Source organism: Nansenia antarctica (assembly GCF_963989245.1).
Source record: "Nansenia antarctica genome assembly, chromosome: 1".
Lineage (NCBI taxonomy): Eukaryota > Metazoa > Chordata > Actinopteri > Argentiniformes > Microstomatidae > Nansenia > Nansenia antarctica.
This window is the reverse complement of record NC_137674.1, coordinates 61,511,944-61,531,055: the sequence shown is the minus strand read 5'-3', so window position 1 is coordinate 61,531,055 and position 19,112 is coordinate 61,511,944.

Genomic DNA, 19,112 nt, shown 5'->3' with positions numbered 1-19,112 from the left:
ACTAGATGCGTTATGGACTATAACGACAAATGCATACACACGGACACAACATTATTATTTTTACTATTCTATTATTGTATTGCCCAATTGTAGCTTGCCTTATTATTTCCTTTTATAAATATTGCCATTTTCTCTTGCTGCTACAATGTCGACTGGAACTGAAGCAGAGAGAAGGCACACATGGCAATACAAATGTGAATCTTGAATTATGACAGGTAGTGTAATGGGGGAGTGGTTGTCCTGGGGGAGTGGTTGCGGGTGGAGTTAACCAGCTATTGTTCCCACCCATTACCTGTGAAAAGTATGAAAACTGAGGGTGATTTTCTCTGTTAGTTGACTTGAGGTGTACCAACATACAAATATGCATATCTTCTTCAACGTTTTTCAGATTTAAATGTATGACACATGATTTGAAAGCTTGAAAGCATCATTTACAATTTCCCCTTTCATAATCTAGAAAGAACTGATAAATGACATTGGCCTACTTGAGGCCTTTTTTACCAGAAAGAAAGTAGCCGTGAGAACCAATGGTTCTCTCGAGCCTAATGGCCCTTAGGGGGCATCTCCTGTTTCCATAGCGTGAGGCAGCTTGATGTACAAGTACACCCCCTGGACATGGCGCTGGTATGTCGCATGGTCTTACCCCCAATCTAAACCTTTATGCTGAGTGCCAAGCAGGGAGGCATCAGGTACCATTTCTATAGTCTATGGTATGAATTGACCAGGGAGAGAACTCACAACCTCCCAATCTCAGGGCGGGCACACTAACCGCAATGCCACTGAGCTTTTTTACCAGACCCTGTCACAAATTGTGACAGCAGCTGGTGAAAGCGGGAACAAGTCGGCAACAAAATCTCTCTTATTCTGAAAAATTTAAATAGATTTGAACATTGTTGAAAATCAATGACACACTCGCTAGTTAAGCCAAAATATTGCAATGCAATGGATTCGATGAGTAATCCCCACTTCTACCGAGTTAGTGTAGAGTAGTGGGGATTCACAGAATCCATTGCATTGCAATATTTTTGCTTGACGAGCGAGTGTGTCATTGATTTTCAACAACGTTACAAAGTATTATTTTTTATTTTTTGGTTATTACAGAATATCCCCAGGGGCTTCAAAATGGGCCCTGACAACAAGGACAACAGAACATTGTTTCTGTATAGAAAATAAAACATACTAAATGCCAGCATCCCAACAAAAAGGAAAGGACGACTCTGCTCTCAGGTACGTTTTGACCCTGGCAGTCTTCATTTTAACCATCAGATTGTAGCCCAAGTCAGGCGCATTAAGTTCAGAGATTATCTTGTAATATTATTAGATGTCTAACTGACTGCTGACAGTGCTGAGATAGGAAAAGCTACTGACAAATTTCAATGATTGGTATTGATTTGAGGGTTGACCTTGTACCATGGTAATAACATCTTGTAATACTCATGTACTGTTAATGCGATGTCAATGACCGTGGAGATGACCTACACATACACATTGTTACACAGTAGCCATGGACACAAAACTATTATACTTTCTAGCTTATTAAGGTACTGTATAATGGTGTATGCTTGTAAAGTCTAAAGCCCAATGCACACGGCCCCGATTTTGGCGCACCGCCGAATTCGATTCCATTGTTTTGAATGAGACAATACACACGGCGTGCGATGTGATTGTATCGCACGACAACATTTGATTCTCCATTCACACCAATTGAAATAATTCAAAGAATTGAAAATCAAATGTTCGGCGGTGCGACAAAATCGGGGCCGTGTGCATTGGGCTTAAGGATTCTAAGAGGAGTCTGTAGACTGCTTTCAGAGCAGCAGAATGTCTTCCGTAGGAATCAATAACTAGTACTCAGTAGAATGCTGCAGCTCAGCCCCAGTCAGATCCAAAGTTCAGGGGTCACCTTCGAATAGGATTAGTAATCGCTGGCCACAGCGTTGAGTCAGCAAAAGCGGCTGATTAATTCCAATGACTGGTAATGATTTGAGAGTCCCACTTCACAACACACAGACCCTATACCATTATATTCAACATTGGTAATATTCATGTAAGTAAAGTGTAGATGGCCTACTACACATACACATGTTTACATTGTTGCTTTTATACCTGGAGTATACCTAAGGTCTATGAATTGTAAAGTGAGGCTGGCGTGATAATTGGACAAAGTGCACAAGCAGTGAGAGCGAGGGAGAAATGTGAGATAGGAGCATTAGGGGGAAGGTAATCTGAGTGTGAGGTAGAAAGGAGTGTTTTGGAGAAAGGGAGAAAGGGAGAAAGCATGAAGGATAACTTCAGAGAGATATGGCGCTTTTCCATTGACCAGACCGGTACGGCTCAGCACGACACGCATTTGAAAAGTTCGGTGTGGTACGGGTAGGATACGTTCTCCATTATACACAACAGACCAGGAACGAGCGGTGACAGTAGGAGGAGTTAAGTGTCATAAGAGCACTTCACTTTAATAAGTGCCGGTATACAGCTCAACGGGGGGAAATGCGATAAGAATTATGTCAAAATGCAGCACTATCATGCACAGATCAGCCTTAAAACATGTAACGTTAGATATATAACGTTAAACAGGGAGCAATGTATTTCTACGTAAAGGCTGTGCTTGACGCTCCCATTGGACTGACGGCGGGGCTCATACAATCTCTGCGTTTGTTATAGATACGAGTGCTCCGGCGTCTTGCTGGAAGTCAAATATATTTATTTATACAGCATATGGATGTTACGTGCCTGTTACTTGCCGCTTTCAGTTCTAGTAGATCTAGTAGTTCTAGTAGATCGCGCAACCAGGGAAACGCCGACATGTGTTAAAGGGAGCAAGACGCGAATCTACCGGCATTTGGCTCATGAGTGAACCGCGAAAACGACTGGTCGGCACAGCTTGGGATTCCATGGAAATTATAGGGAACTATGTGTGAAAGAGGCTTAAATGTTGAAATAACAGTAATACCATGATTATTGATAAAATGGTAAAAACATAAAACATAAAACATGACAAGTTATTACAGAAACAGTAAGTGACATTTTCCGAGAGTGAAATCTGTTGTGGTATTTAAAAATGGCAGTTAGCGATAACGTCTATGAACATGGGATGACGATGTTGACGATTACCATTGACCAATCAACGGTCTGCAGCGTCACACGTCACACACAGCCTGGCACGAAAGTACCCCTCTCGAACTAGAACTAAAAACGGCACAGGTACTATGGCCCGGTACGGCTCGGTTGGCACTGCAGTGGAGAAAGCAAAACAAACCGGGATCATGCTGCCCGGCACGGTAGTGGAAAAGCGCCAATAGTGGAGTGTGAGGTAGATATGCAAGTTGCCCACAGTGAGGTAACTGTTGTACTTGTTTTAGCTCGCAATGGTATACAGATATATTCAAGTGGGTTAAAAATAACAGATAAAAAAAAAAAAAATGAGTGTGAGGGGGAGGAGAGTCTCTGAGTGTGTGAGGGAGTATAGAAGACTGAGGTAGACAAGGGTGAGGTAGAGGACAAGGAGATCCAGAGGCAGGAATGCCATAGAGAGGCTAACAAGGTCTGATTGGGTGGAAGGGGCAATGTGGCGCCAGGGCGCTCGCCCGGCCTCAGCCCCTCTCAGGATACACAAAGGCCTGTGAGGAGGGGAGCTCGACCGTGCCAACTCCCCAATCCCTGACACCTCTTCAAACGGCCGGACATTGTCTAGCTCGCGCACTGAGGCTCGTCTGTATGAATTCCTCTTGTCATTCTGAGCCCAGTGTGTGCCAACGAGAGAGAGAGAGAGAGAGAGAGAGAGAGAGAGAGAGAGAGAGAGAGAGAGAGAGAGAGAGAGAGAGAGAGAGAGAGAGAGAGAGAGAGGTTCCAACACCAGAGCAACTACAGTAATGCCTAGTTGGAAGGACTCTTTCACTGCTGGTCAGGGAGTTCATTGAATTCCCTGGAGGGAAATGGTTGTGAAGTGAATTTGGAGACATTGCCTGTGCAGCCCTTCCAACAGGAATTGGATGAGTTATAATTCAAGCTTTTCTATATGAATGCTTATGAACATTTTACAGTCTCACAGTTTTCAAAAGGAGATGGCTGCTAAACATGGTAAAAGTAAGAGAAAAGTGAGAGAAGGAAAAATAAATGCTTGTTAAATGATTACACTCAATAGCAGATTTCTGACAGCGGGCCACACGCCAGGCCTATTCATTGCTGAACACTCAGTCTTTTAGCCTCCTCCTGTTTGTCCTGTCCAAATAGGGCTAGGATGCAGTTAAGAGCAGGGCGGGATATTCCAAAATACATATTATTATACATATATCATACTCTTAAAAGCAACGGTTATTCTGATGTATCATCGCAAATTATATGTATGCAATTATAGATGTCATGGTTATCAATGATGGCATTGGATATGAAGAAATTTGAATTTAATTTACAGGCAAATCACTTTAATTCAATAATGCAATTTGTTTTGATTTTACAGCAACAAACTGGAATATGAATAGTGGAGGACAGCTGTGAGCAGTATCACGGAATAGAAGGCAGGCTTAAGTGCTGTTGAATGATGATGATAATCCTAGTGCATTGTGTACTGCCAGTAAAAGCGATTCACTGAGAACTTTGACCACAGACGGTACGTTTTAACAGCTGCATCTACTCACAATGCTGCAGCTGATGTGATAAAGTGAAGACTTACCACTGGAATACATCAATATATTTGTATATGAATATTTTATCTGCACACAATTTTTCAAATATCTATGTACACCATTATGAGCTGTGATGATGGAAAGTTGTCAAGGGCAACATTGCATTAAAGCAGTCAAAGGCACATTTTAAGAATACTGAAATCTGATTACTAACACAATCCTATCAGAAGCTCTTTTTCTCTTTTCTCAGCTTTTTCACCATTTCAAAGAAGAGGAAAACGACTACATGATCAATCAAGAACAAAGATAGTACAGTATGATATGATTTTACTGCCTCCTCCTTCTTTTTCTTCCCGTCCATATTGCGCCATAGATCTAAACGGCTTGACACTTCGACGAGCTCATTCCCAGCCACTGATATTGCGCCATAGATCCCAGCATCGTGACAGAAACACCAATAGCGTGTTGAACAAAGAGGCATTAGAGCAAAGATAAACCTCTGTGGAAGGCACATAAATCTGGCCAGGCATGGTTGAAGACGGAGCCCACGGAGGGTCATGGCCATTCTGAATCAATAAGAGTCTCGTTAAGCAAAGCTTCTGTCTTGGTGATACTAAACTTCCAACATGACTGTGGAGGTGATCAGCTTTTAGGGGCACATCAGCAGAGCGATCGTTATTAGCCACCTATTGAGGAGGTTGAATTGTATCATGTCAAATGCCATCACTTCTGAAAAACACGGGTAAACAAATAAACAGTGAACTGTAAAATGAAGTCAAGATTTTAGACCAATACTGTATTAAATCCTGTTTGTGGATTAATGTCATAAACCTATTTGTCCATTCCAGTGTGGTTATAACTCTGTGGGGGGCAACATTAGATTCTTCACTATATGTAGTGTTCTATATGGTAATTCTACAAAACCAGACACTTTTTCTGGATTTCCTTTTTTGACAGGGACATCTTGGCTGGCCTTTTGTCTGATTGCATTTGCTACAGTATAATGGTAAGATAATAGACATTTCCTGGGGTGTTCTGTGAGGAACCATGTCCTTGACCTTTACAGTGAGCGGTGCTCAAGTAATCTCACAGCCGTGTCGAAACAGGATACAGGACGATGCTGGAGTGGCAGGTAAAGGTGCAAGGCTGATGGATTCCAGCCTCCTCTCTCACTGTGCGACCTAGCATATCCACCTTAATTACATAAACGCAGCTGGGTTATAATGCTACTCAGAGACTTAAACCACCTCAGATTTGCCGTCCATTAAGTCTTCTAAATACTGACTACAAAACCCCCTCACAGTTGAGATGACCTTCTGTTTTCCTAACCGTCAAGCAAAGTGATCCTGTGATAAATCAAAGGGGTGAGTTGACAGCAGGGGCCGACTCTCAGACAAGCCTTCTGGTGTTTCAACAAGAATGATGGGGATAAAAATATGTTTGTGTAATCTCTCCAATTGGATTAAGTTTCGCCTTCCTGTACGAGGGGGCTGGGTGACAGCGGTATTGTGTATCACGGCTGAAGGTTTTCATAATGAATATGCCGCCGCCTCTCTGATAAAAAATGTCATCTCCAATCTTTCTCTGAATTTCTCTTCTTCTGTTATTTAATCCTACCACCATGTTTTTCTCATCTTTTTTTGGTCACGGAATGCTCATCCATATCTAATATCAACCAAAATACACTCTCAAGTTTACACAGCGGAGAGAGAGAAAGACGATCCGTGCAATCACAAGAGATTTGGTTCACAGCAGGTGGACTTGGTGCAAACTCCCACACTTAAAAGAAGGTTGTGAAGTCAGTCATAGCATAGTTTGGACGTTGCAAGGGTAGAGTACAACATGAATAATATGGTACCCATGCTAAACAACAATAGATTTGATGAGTGATACAACTTGATTTACATCCAGTATTATAGCTTGGTGTGTTTTAATTGTTAACTCAGTTCACTGCTGTATCTGTACACGGTCCTCCCCTCCCCCTACATATGACTTGTATTATAGTGTTGGGGATAGCATCTGGACTGGCATTGGGCCATTGATAAGAATTAATCATTTTTCAATAACAGTAATTTCTCCCTACTAGGATGAACATGTAGCTCCCATTCATGTTGTCCTTGACAAAACTGCCACAAATTCATCCTCTATTCATCCAAAGTACTTTGAGATTCCTGAATACCGGTATCTGGCAGTATCGCAATGATTATTACTCATAATTATTACAATGATTATTACTTAGCTTTGATAATACTGTTACTGTTACAAAACAGTAAGGCACTCTTAAACACATGGACAGATTGAACATACGCAAGCAGCACATATGATATTTATTGTGGTATAGTGTTCTTTTGGCAGAATTTACTAAAGGACTAATTAGAGGCATTGTTTTTACTGTGTGTTATTGCAGCGTAGTGGTCTTCTCAGCTTTCACTTAATTGGTTTCATGTTCTACAACAATTCAGAGCTACGGGGCAGGAGGGGAGGAATTGTTGGGAGAAAATGAGAGAGAGAGAGAGAGAGAGAGAGAGAGAGAGAGAGAGAGAGAGAGAGAGAGAGAGAGAGAGAGAGAGAGTGAGCGTGCGCGTGTGTGTGTGTGTGTGTGTGTGTGTCTGTTTGTGTGTGTGTGTGTGTGTGTGTGTTGTGTGAGTGCGTGTGTGTGAGTGCCTGCTTGGGGGGAATAAAAGCGAGTCAGCCATCCATGACAAAAAGTATATTGTGCTAGTACAGTGCTAGTGCAGGTTGTCCGTTAAACCAGTGGATGCTTTAGTGGCCACAAGTCCACTAGAGGTCAGATACAGAAGGAGCACCATACTGTGCAGTGATGATCAACTGCTCCACCTTCCAGTCCATGTCCATTCCTACCCTCTGCCTATATCAGAATAGACTCACTGCAACAAATCACTGATTGACAGGTGGTGTAATTGACTGTGTGATGTCATAAATTGTTTTGCGCATATCTGATGGCTGGCGGGTCTCTTGCTAGACACTTCTCATTTGATTTCTCAGCACAACTTAATTACTCTATTTCCCCACTGACCTCCAATCTGCCTTCACTGTAATCCATCTTTCATATGCAGACCTTCAATATTACCCCCTGAAGTCACCAATTAATTTCCACGCTTGGCCTTTTACACTCCTTCTGAATGTATTCATATATATATATCTCAGGTTTTATGTGTGTTTTGAACTTAAATGCATTTTTCATGATTGCTTTCCCATTATGAATGTAGTCTGTGTTAAAGCTTTCTGAATGCGTCTATAGAACTTCAACCACCCCATAGTACATTACAGGACTTGCTCTAAGCATTAATAACAAGTCAAGTATGCGTTCAACAGCCTTTATGAAGTCTGTAAAAACATACAAAACTGCCACAAATATGCATAAAGTAAAGTATGCATAAACGTATTAATGTATTTATAATGCATTACACAACAATGGTTCATGCAAAGTATGACCTAAAACAGGAAGATAGCCTCAACCATTTTCACATATCACAGTGAATATTTAAGGCATACGTGGTGCAATCATACCGTTATAAATAAGATATCTAGCAATAACAAACTTAAAATGCATGCACTTTTACTACATGTAAAGTTCATGTTGAGAGTACCAATACATTTGCCTAGAGCGAACAACATAATTTTCCCCATCAACTTTATCCAAAAACAGTATTCCCAGACTCCTCGGCAGCGTCTCAAATTAAATAACTTTCATTCTGGCCAGTACTGCAGCTCAGACAATTTCACAAACAGCACGAAAACAATTAAATGTCTAGGAAGAGAGACACAAGAAATAAGAAACATAGAAGAGAGGAGAGATGTCTTGAAAGTTAGTAAACATCTTATATTCTCCTTCTGATGGCCTTGAAAATGTGACAGTTTGACAAGTTTAGATCCTCTGGGAAGGTGCCTCCAGAGAACCACAAGGAAATTAAATATGGATTGGCTAGATCTATTCACTATTGACATCATGTGGATGATTGTGTGTGTGTGTGTGTGTGTGTGTGTGTGTGTGTGTGTGTGTGTGTGTGTGTGTGTGTGTGTGTGTGTGCGTGTCTGTGTGACTGCATGTGTGTCTATTTGTGTACTTTAATCTGTGTTGTGCACTTCTATGTGTTGCAGGTGAGACTAATCTTTTCTGTACTGTGTGTGAGTGTGTGTGTGTGTGTGTGTGTGTGTGTATGTGTGTGCATAAGTGTGTATGGAAGAAAAAGCACATTTGTGACAGCAGCTGGTGAAACCGGGAACAAGTCGCCTATGGTAAATGGACTGCACTTATATAGCCCCTTATTCCAAAGCGCTTTACAATGGCCTCTCATTCACCCGGGAACGCTTTACAATGACCTGGCGGCAAGCTACCATGCAAGGCGCCGGCCCGCTCACTGGGAGCAATTTGGGGATCAGTGTCTTGCCCAAGGACACTTCGACATGTGGCCAGCCTTGTGATCATTAGACGGTGGCTCTACCTCCTGCGCCACAGCCTACCAATCAAAATGTTTGGACTTTTATTCAGAAAAATTAAAATATATTTCAGCGTTATTGAAAATCATTGACACACTCACTAGTCAAGCCAAAACATTGCAATGCAATGGATTCAGTGATTAATCCCCACTACTACCTAGTTAGTGTAGATTAGTGGGGATTACTCCCGACGAAATGTATTTACATTTATTTATTGGTTGGAGACTTGTTCCCGGTTTCACATTTTTCATTTTGTGGTGATGTACTTTAGGCTCATTTCTGTGCAGCTACATCCCAGTGGAAAACTGGAGGCAGAAATACAGCTCATACACTGTATCACTCTAGAGACTCTGTGGAGAACATCTGTCTTGCCGACCTCTGAAATGGCATGTCACCTCCCTGGACACAAACTGACAGACGGACAGACGGTCATTGCAGAGAGGGTAACAGCTGACACGCGAGGCTGGGTGACTGGTGAAAAAAGACTAGGCAAGAAAGCTCACATTAATTTAGCCTCACAGGAGAGATAGGAGACTCTCTCTTTCTTGAGGGCTGTATCGGTATGCCTGGTACCTCATAAGCCTGGAGATGAAAGAGAATATCAACTCACATTAAAAAATGTGACATCAGACCCTCTAACACATGCACGCATAGATACACAAACACACACACACACACACACACACACGCACACACACACACACACACACACACATGCACTCTCACAACCACACACACGCCCCTCCAGCCCTTGGATTAGACAAAAAAATTATAATAAGCATGTGACATGACACTATGGCATGGTAAGTATAGTGTCATTTCTATTCCACACATGCCTGATTACACTATTTATTCACCAGCAGTATAGAAACAAGGACCGCCGTAAACTATGGATTCATATTCAAACTAACATTGTTTATGCCTGAAAAACCTCATTCATTTAGCCTCACAGGAGAGATAGAAGACTCGGGGCCCTATTATAGGTATGCCTGGAACCTTAGAGGCTGCGGATGATAGACAATATTAACTCACTTGTAAATTGCGACATCACACCCTCTCACACAAGCACACACGCACACACTCATTCACACGCCCACACTCACACATGAGCTCGCACACACGCACGCACACACGCACGCACGCATGCACACTCAATCACAAACACTCACACAAACTCCCCCACCTCTATAGGCATGGATATTATTTATTTATTTATTCACCAACAGTATAAACACTAGCACCGCCATGAACTATGGATTAGCATTCAAACTAACATTGTTTAGACCTGAAAACGATGACACGACACACCCATGTCTGGGTGGTAATTGCATAGGCACCATGGGGAAGGAGGAAGGAGGTGGGGACTGGGGAGGTGGGGGCTGGGGATGGACAGCACAGAATTGCAGTTCCATGGCTCAACACGTAATTGTTAAATCTTCAGTCTGAGGATACAGCTCTACAGTGAAATGCAAACAGGGATGATTGCATTTTGTATTTCGCCCCTCTGACCAACGGGCCATGGCGTTCGGCGCGTTGACAGGAAACTGTAATTGCGGCGTTGTATGTGTGTGTGTACCATGCCGAGCACTGCCGTGTGGCATGCGTCACGAAAGAGGCTCCAGAGACTTAATTACATATCAGCACTCAAAGTGGCGGCCTCCAGTGTTTTCTGAACCGCTTCTTCTGTCTCCTCTCCCATTATGTGAAGAAGCATTACGGGAAAAAAATCTGTTTATAGGAAAATGCTACTGTGCAACAGCACATAATAAGGATCTGGAAATGCTAACAGGGGTTAACAGCGTCTGAAGCCTAAATAATAATAATACATATTTTTTCTTTTTAATCTTATACAAATAGAAGCAGATACATCATACATCACACATAATTATATTTATATATATGTTACGGTACATGTGGGAATACGGTACATGTGGGAAAACTAGGGTTAGGGTTAGGTGCTACGTCGACTTGGTACATGCTGGCATGTCTAACCCTACCCCTAACCCTAACCCTAACCGTAGCACCCTAGCACCTAATCCTAACCCTAGTTTTCCCACATGTACCGTATTCCCACATGTACCGTAACATATATATATATATACAGTATATGCTATAACAGCTTCCACTCTTCTGGGAAGACTTTCTACTAGATTTTAGAATATGGTTGTGGGGATTTGCTGGGATTTTGCTGGGGCAAACCATGTCATTATGGACCTCACTTTGTGTATGGGGACATTGTCATGCTGAAACTGGAAAGGGCCTTCCCCAAACTGTTGCCACAACGTTGGAAGCATACAACTCTCTAGAATCGCATTGTATGCTGTAGCATTAAGATTTCCCTTCACTGGAGCTAAGGGACCTAACCCAAATCATGAAAACAGCCCCAGACGATAATTGTGCCCACATACTTTTGTCCATATAGTGTATAGACACTGATACTACACTGAGAACAAATATCAACCTACTTCATATCAACATTATTTCCCCAAAATAAAGCCATCAAAACCTTCTGTGATAGATATGGTAATTCATTATCAGTTCCGTGCAAAGCTGCCGCTGTCAGATTACATGCATCACCATAACCATCTGCTAGTATCAACAGAGAATACATACCAGTTAACCTAGCGTTTATTAGGTACTGGCACTTCTTTATCTCAATGTCATTAGTGGCCCAGCTATTAATGGACCCAGGCGTTTGTTGGAGGCTGTGGTTGTTAGACGTTTTACAATATCTGCCAGAACAGTCACTGTCTGAGTAAAAGAAGATAATGCGATTGCAATTACTTTCCAACAGCATTTGCCCATCTTTCCATCTCTCTTTTTAAAGACAATTCAAGTTGCTAATGCCTGTGTATTCACATTGTACTCAAGTAACAGTTATTACTTCAGTTACATGTTTTTGAAGTTCAAGAGATTTAATTCTTCAACAAAAAAAACTCCAAAGCCCATTCCAAGTATACACTTACTGTAATGTTATGACAGATAACCAGCATGGGAGAAATGTAACCATTAAAATACACCTCAGCAACGCGTGTGCATGGAGGAACTGCTGTTACGCTGCGTGCACACAGGGCCATTGTCATCGTCGTTCTGGCGCAACCTGTTGGGATGGACTTGACGTACTTCAACGTGCGATGCAGACGCAACAACTCTACTCGTGTTGCTAGCGAAGTTTGCCACAGAAGTGGGGGAAAAAACGTCAGATCAGATATATAAACGGGTTATTTTGATAAACTGGACACATTTTGTGAATATATATGGTTACTTTCTCGCCTGAAAACATATAAAAACTTCATAAAATGACATATTAACACTTGTAGAGCCAAATTACAGATTTTAGCCAATGGCGGCCAAAATTGAGGATTTAAAATCTGAGGCGAGAGCTCCGGGCAAGAAACTACTTCCGGTTTACTTCCGGATCCAACGCAACGCAAAAAGCTGACATTTTTTGACTGATTGCCGCACCCTGACGGTCAAGAAACGCAATGCAGAGCAAGGCAACTGATCAACGCAACGGCCCCATTGAGATGAAAGACTTCCGGTGCAACGCAATGGCCCTGTGTGCACGCAGCGTTACCCCTAAAATAGGCCGCAAGCGTCAACCTCAGCAGCACGTATTTTTTCTGTGTGCCGCGCGTTGCAGGCAAAACTCAACGTACAAAGATAGGGCTGGCAGTAGCAGCTCCGCAGTTAGAGCCACAGAAGACACGCGGACAGTGTAGAAGCCGCAACAGTGAAAGCCGCAGCAGTTCTGCTATGCGACGCACACACATTGACAATACAGCAGGTACATGTGGCACATCAAAACATTGTCACCGACAACAGTGTTCCATGGCAACAATAAAGCTGGTATTTTTTTTTACTTCATTCAACATTCTCAATATGCAATTCCACTTAGATAGAACGGGTCGCTAAGGGTTGCACCCATTCTTTTCAATTTTTTTGCCATGTTTATTTTTCTTTAATCTCTTATTGCCTTTTTAAAATGAATGCTGTGATGTCCCGTTGTAGGAGGCCAGATTCAGAACGTCATATAAAGGAACATATGATGATGCCTGGCTTAGCCAAACTGGAACCATATCAAATGATTTAGTTAAATTAAACATGCAATTTAACAAACACAGTTAAATGTTGTTTAGGGCTTGTTTAAATTTCAAGGCTCGAATTAATCAGCCATTGCAGGTACGTAAAAACAGAGACGGCTGTGCTTGCTTGACAATTGAAAAAGGCAAATTGGATTTCCTATTATTTTCCCAGTAATGAAACAGTTGAGCTGGCCATCCTTACTTTGCAATTTGCTCCCTTCACAGCTGCTCTGTCTCCATACAAAACACAGAGCTATCCGTTCCAAACACACGAACCTTCATTAAAATCATGAAAGTGACACAAAAACACACCCAAGCACCTGTGTCCTTCTGCCTTCCCTTACTACTCACACACCATCATTATGTCCACATAAATCTGTTGTGCGTTTACTAAACCTACTTATTACTCGACCTGGGTTGACTTGTAATATAGTTAGAGTGTTTGTTTGAGTGTTTGTTTGGATTGCCAGGTGGGAGGGTTTGCTTTTACTTTTAGCCCTATTCCATTGGTTCCATGGCACCAGACAGAATCAAGCACCACAAAGTGATTGAAATGACTAAATAACTAATGAAATACTATTGGTAGCCAGGTCTGCTCTGCTCATTAATACTTAACAAATGCTCACTGGTAGCTAGTTTGTGTGACAGGGGTCAATCTAGCTGGATCGATAAGCTTTCATTGACATGAGTTATAAGTGAGAAAACCAGTGTGTTGTTTCATCGATGCAAGAGGAGACACTATTGTGATTCTCTGTGTGCTAGTGCTGTTTGAAAAATAATGTTATTTGATGGGCAATTATTCTTATTTGGCATTTCAAATTTCACCAGCTGATAACCTGCCGATTCAATTATCTGTCAAGTATTGCTTTTTTAATGTAGGGCTCATCGTGGGCATGTAATGCAGCTCATCATTATTTAATAAAGCTAAATTGATTTCGTGCTTGCATGTTAATACGGCTCTCAAGTTCTGATGCCTTGAATCCAGTTGTTATGCATCAGACAGATGGATAGATATATAGATGGAGAGAGAGAGAGCGAGAGAGAGAGAGAGAGAGAGAGAGAGAGAGAGAGAGAGAGAGAGAGAGAGAGAAAGGAAGAGATATAAAGAGAGGGAGCATCTGTGCTTATATTATCTTTTTATCCTCTAACATCTCTGAGCTGATGTCTTGTCTCTCTATCTGCACTCAAATTTCTAATCCATATCAAAAGGCACCACTGAAGGTGTGAGCTTGCTAGCAGCAAAGAAAATAATGGGAGGCTATGATAAAGGCACAGAGGGCAAGGCGGACAAACAGTATAGTTTGTCCCAAAAAAAGCTCCCAAGATAAGAATCTGGTGAAGGTCGTGAGAGGGATCTCATTCTCACCAGAGATGAGCCTGCTGATAATGTCAGCTCGGTGAGAAGATTAGCCCTGTTTCCCACCATGGCGCCTGTCCCAGTGGTGTCATAACTGGACTGATCCTATCACTGCCAGTCAGCAATGATGACCCTAAAAGTCCATTAAGGATCCATTTTGGCTGAGGCTACATCAGGCACACAGGAAGAGGGGAGTGTGAGTGGAGGTGTGTGTGTGTGTGTGTGTGTGTGTGTGTGTGTGTGTGTGTGTGTTTGTGCCGAAGGGGAGGTAATTTCCTCCTCAGAACACTCTCACTGAGGTCAGGAGGAGACATGGCGCCAGACAGACACAGCTTTGGTGAAAAAATAGACATTTAAATGAGAGAAAATGGTGTAACGGTAGTAATGTCAACCTGTATAGACTCGGAAACACAATAACAAGCTACTATAATGTAACTTTGGGTATTTCACAGCTTTGATTATACTTTAAATTAAATCGGTTGAATTTAATTCCTGTGAGGAATTCCTACAGTGAATTGGCACAGGATTAAAAAGAGAGTCATTTACAGTGCAACTGTGAGCTCATTTTGTGGAATTACATTAATCCTTTTGGTTTCGGTTGTTTCTTTCTTGTCTAATTCTCCAAATGTCTTCCATCACGATTTAGAACAACCTACAGCACGGTGAAAACCACTCTTGGTCAAAATACTTATTACATGGCTTGGGGTGGTCCAGTGGTCTAGCACCATAGCCTACAATGCACACACATGTGACATATTATAATGCTTTGGTCCTCATGTCGGGATCTGATGTAATGATCAGACTTTTCTTTCGAAAAATGTTAATACATTTCCACGTTGTTGAAAATCAATGACACATCGCTAGTCAACTAACCAGTGGCGGGCGGTGCATTTCACACCTAGGCCTTCAGTGATGTCCGACACATTCTACCTGAATTATTTTACCTCTTAATACCATCGTTATGACGCCATGGCTCTAGAAACTAGACAGAAACACAGTATAACCGGGCGTTGCATCACCTTAACATAGTCAGACAAGTACAACAGTTATATTAATATTTCCGAAGCATTTTTAATCAATAAATCCGCATTTACAATGAAGAGTGTTAAACTAACATCTTTAAGATCGCTACATTACCCACGTCTGTCGTCTCGTCCACCATAATAGCGACAAAGGGTGCCTTTTTAATCTCCATTTTGATCTCTTCTCCCATCACTTCAGCAATAGCAAAAATCAGGTCGTTTTGTATTTTGCCTGACGTCCCAGTAAACACTTTGTTTGTGGACAGGTGGTAATGTAAATCTGGGTTGTTTTCAGCCAGAAAAGAAAGAAGCTCAACGTAGTTTCCTCTGTTTGTGGACTCGGCGCTTTCATTGTGTCCCCTAAATGAAAGTTATTGTTTACCCAAAAACAGGACACAATCGATCAGTATTATCGATCAGTCAACGAAAGCTTTCGTTGTGATGCTCTGTTTCCCTGCGCACTTTCAAAAGTTTCACATCTACCGGCATAGTTACGCATCTCAATAGTGAATATCAATAGTGCGTATCAATAGTGCGTATCAATAGTGCGTATCCAATCAAAAGACGTGCTGGGTGCTGACATCATTGAGCCTTACAGCAGGCGCCGTTGTTGCTTTTGCTCGCATCTACGTAGGTTTACTAGGTACGCCACAGGCAGTGGCGGACTGGCCACCGGGCAAGCCTGGCAAATGCCAGGAGGGCCGCGAGACTCTGGGCCGCTCAGAATGTATTATATAAAAAATATATATATATATTTGTAATTTTGTCTCTGGTGATTTTCATTGAAAATAACTTATTTCAGCAGACCGCGGCCCAAAACATTTTATATCGGCGGGCCATCCACGCAGTTCTGCATCACGGATGCCCAGGGCCCTAAACCAATAGGAGCAGAGCTTTAGGTAGCGGGGTAAACCAATAGGAGCAGAGCTTTAGGTAGCGGGGTAAACCAATAGGAGCAGAGCTCCCCTATGGGGCGGAGCTCCACTCATAGAACAGGAGTATACCTCCATAACTATCGTAGTCAGCTCTGTATCGCCAGTGGACACGCACCTCATGTCATCATTCCGTTTATAACAGCAGTTAACGTTACACTGCTTTCATTTTCAGAATGGGGGAATTTGATGAGAGCGATGCAGTTAATGTGCAACAACTGGATGCAGGGAGCAAGTGTGGTTGGAAGTAGGAATGCACCGAAAATCGCATGTAATGGGCCGAAAATAGCACAAAAAAGTACATTCGGTGTGAAAAGGCTATTGAAAGAGATATTGACTGATGACTGCCTACTGATAATACATATAATTACAGCAAACATGTCGGTAGTTTGGCATCTGTCCTCTGACTGATGTTAACAATCCGTGTTGCGTGTTGCGTTTGGAAATAGGGCTGTTGCGTCGCAAATGCCAGGGCTGTTTTTGGTTCCCAGTCCGCCCCTGGCCACAGGTTTTCTCGTTCCAACGTTACAGGTCGAATTCGCGGCACCGTTTTTTGTGCAGGCGGGCAGATTTTGGAGCCCCCTAGCAACACATTTTGATTGGATAAAAGCTCTAACATAAAGGCCAGCCCTCCAAATCTCAATCGGAGACTGGAAGCAGCGCAACCAAGAGGAAAGCTATGAAATGAAGAGAATAGACTATGGGGAATCATTAATACATATTTGTGTAAAAAATATATTAAAATAAAATGTATATTCTGATGATGTTTAGGCCAGCAGAGAAGGCCTTGCTGGCCCTGACGGCACACCACTGCAACTAACACATCTTTTTTTGTGAGCCTGCTGCTAACAATGTAAAGTAGTGTTATAGTTAACTAGGTAGCAGTGGGGATTACTCACCAAATCCGAATCCATTGCGTTGCAGTATTTTGACTTGACTAGCGAATTTGTGTTGTGATTCTCAACAACGTTGAAACGTAGTTCCGTTTTTCAAAACAAAAGTCAGAATATTTTGATTGGTTGCCGACATTCGGACCAAACGATCAGACTGTGTCACATACATGCTCATGTCGGGATACCCTCGGCCCATGCCTTGCCCATACCCTCTCCTCCTTACTTTCCTGTCTCTCTACACTATCTATATCCAATAAAAATATAAGAGAGGGACTGCCTCACAAAAAAACAACAACTTTAAAACCAAAAAAACACGAAGGACAAAACATCTGTGTACTGTGTCGTACGCTTCCCCTGTGCAGAGAAAAGTTGATTGAAGTAAGCTTTCGACTCTTTTAACCCCACAACTCTTTGTAAAACATGGGCTGTATTGTCTAACCTTTTACTTTATCCCTATACAAACGTGAACCATAACACACCATTCCATAACTGCATTAAACACCATAGCCCCCAGCATCACTCATCTGTATCAGAACATCAGAAGATCTTTTGGCTCACGGAACTGCAGCTCTGAGTGTGAGTGAGATTTGACCTTTTGGTAGTTTATACACAGAGGAAAAGATCAAACGAGTGGGTCTATTGTGAGACTGGAGGAGATTTTCATCAATACCGCGTGACAGGGAGTGACTCTATGAATAAAACATCTAAGAAATGAAAAATGGGATACATCCAATTTTACTGTAAGGGTCTATAACATAGTGAAAAATGTGAGAACATTTATTTTTTATTTTCTTACTTCAAAGGACACCATTCTGACGGAGAGCAATGCCTTCTGAGCCATGCTCCCTTAACATCAGCTCAGGCTGAAAGGTCAAGACTCAATGACCCTACAAGGAATATGTGACGGCTGTGGCGCAGGAGGTAGAGCTGGCGTTTAAAGATCGCATGTCGGCAGATCGGCGGTTCGAACCCCGGCTGGCCACATGTTGAGGTGTCCTTGGGCAAGACACTGAACCCCAAATTGCTCCCAATGAGCGGGCCGGCGCCTTGCATGGTAGCTTGGCCGACATTGGTGTCTTAATGTGTGTGTGAATGGGTGAATGAGAGGCCATTGTAAAGCTCTTTGGAATAAGGCGCTATATATTGGCGCTTTTCTACTACCGGGCCGACCCGACCCGACCCGGGCCGCATTTGTATCCTACCCGTGCCGTACTTTCAGAAACGCTTTTCCATTATACACAACATACCTGGAGCGACCCGGGACTGTAGGAGGAGTTACGTGTCATAAGAGCACTTCAATTTAATAAGTGCCGATATACAGCTCAACGGGGGGAAATGCGATAAGACTTATGTCAAAATGCAGCACTATCATGCACAGATCAGCCATAAAACATGTAACGTTACGTGCCTGTTACTTGCCGCTTTCAGTTCTAGTAGATCTAGTAGTTCTAGTTCTAGCGCAGATGTGTTTTTATGGCGTTCACGGCATTAGTCAACTACATGCTCACATTCAGTCTGCTCTCCATCAAAAACCCTTTCCACTGGTAATAAGGAATTGGCAAGAATAGATCGATATAAATAGATCAACATAATGCAGCACTATCATGCACAGATCAGCCTTAAAACATGTAACGACATGTTAGATATATAACGTTAGACAGGGAGCAATGTATTTCTACGGAAAGGCTGTGCTTGACGCTCTCATTGGACTGACGTGGGGCTCATACAATCTCC